Below are 1,753 nucleotides of genomic sequence, written 5' to 3'. Positions count from 1 at the left end.
AACAATCGTTTCAATTTATCGGCTAAATAATAGGAAAACGATACTTACTAGTACTTTTAGTCCTCGTGGATACAATATTCCCTATTCACAATAGCTATACTATTGTTCGATAAGTGCGTTTGCCTTTGTTGTAATTATAGTTAGTTTAGTGACCATCAAGTTTTTGGCGCCATTGCCAAGAAACTAAAATATTAGGAACACTTGATTTTTATTAATTTAACCATTTATTTTTATTGCATTTTACTTTTGTTTTTAGTTTAATATTTGTTTTCTAATTTTTTTTATTTGCTTTTGGCAGGTTCCTTTAGTTTATGACTATAAGCAACTTGTCGGGACCATTATTATTTGATAATGAGATTGAAAGTACAGCTTGCAGAAATTGTAGATAAGCAAGGCAGAGTCGACAGAGTATAGTAGAAGAGCAAGAGGATGTTATTATTATAACTAAGGAGATAGGTGATAATCAGAACAATCAGTTGCCTTTTGAAGTTGCTGCAAATCCAGATCCTGCTCCTCATACTATGTACAATTATGCCAAGCCCACTCTAAGTAGGGCTGAATCAAGTATTGTGAGCTCACCATTGCTGTGAATAATTTCGAACTGAAGCCGAACACTATTCAGATGGTACAATAATTTATTCAATTTGATGGTTTGCAAGACGAAGATCCAAATACTCATTTGGCAAATTTTCTGAAAGTCTGTGATACTTTCAAGAATAATGGCATTTCTGACAGTGCCATTCGCCACGGCTGTTTCCCTTCTCGTTAAGGAACAAAGCTAAACAGTGGTTGAATTCTTACCACGAGGTTCTATCACTACATGGCATCAAATGACCGAGAAATTCCTACTGAAGTACTTCCCACCGGCTAAGATGGCCAAGTGGAGGAATGATATCTCTTCCTTTATTCAAATCGACTTAGAAACCCTATATGGTGCATAGGAGAGGTATATAGACTTATTAAGGCGATGCCCTCACCATGGGTTACCTCTATGGCTATAGGTTCAAACCTTCTACAACGGTTTCAATCCCTCAACTAGGCAATTGATCGACACAACAGACGATGGTACATTGAATAATAAAACACTCAAAGTAGCTTATGAGATTATAAAAGAGATGCCACTGAATAATTATTAGTGGCAAGTCATGAGGACGAAGCCGATGAAAGAAACTGGTGTTTTTAACTTAGATGCGGTCACCATGTTATCGAATCAGGTAGAACTTTTAAATTAAAAAATTGATGTTTTTGTGTTTCTACATAGGTACATCCGATGATGCAATGCGATGCAAATGGAGGTGGAATAAATAATCCAGAATATCTACCCTTCGGTCTTAGCATGGAGAATGAGCAAATAAATCATACGAGTGATAATTCTAGACCTCAAAATAACCCTTATAGTAATAACTACAATGCAGGATGGAGGAACCACCCAAATATCTCATGGGTGGTCAAGGAAACCAAAGACCACAACCCTCTCTAGGCTTTCAACAACCCTATTAGTAAGAGAAGAAACTGAACCTTGAAGAGATATTGGGAAAATTTATTTCAATGTCAAAGATCCGTTTTCAAAACACCGAGACAGCTTTGAAAATTAGCAAGCGTCAATTCATGGGCTCAAAAATTAAATTGGACAACTTACTAAATTGGTTTCAAAAAGGAAACAAGGTAGTTTTCCTAGCAATATCGAAACTAACCCAAGAGAGCAACTTCATGCAATTTGTAACACCCCTAACCCGTATCTGTCGCCGGAACA

The 1,753-nt window shown here is 36.6% G+C and overlaps 1 non-coding gene across 1 annotated transcript; it reads right to left on the bottom strand.

Annotated features, from left to right (window-relative positions):
* Window positions 1-878: 878 nt before the first annotated feature.
* LOC121230038 (small nucleolar RNA R71) lies at window positions 879-985 on the bottom strand. The gene has a single exon (XR_005927990.1). It is a non-coding gene; the product is annotated as a small nucleolar RNA R71 (small nucleolar RNA).
* Between the last annotated feature and the right edge of the window lie 768 nt (window positions 986-1,753).

Source organism: Gossypium hirsutum, chromosome A05 (assembly GCF_007990345.1).
Source record: "Gossypium hirsutum isolate 1008001.06 chromosome A05, Gossypium_hirsutum_v2.1, whole genome shotgun sequence".
In the NCBI taxonomy this organism is placed as follows: domain Eukaryota; kingdom Viridiplantae; phylum Streptophyta; class Magnoliopsida; order Malvales; family Malvaceae; genus Gossypium; species Gossypium hirsutum.
This window is presented reverse-complemented; position numbering and strand designations above follow the sequence as displayed.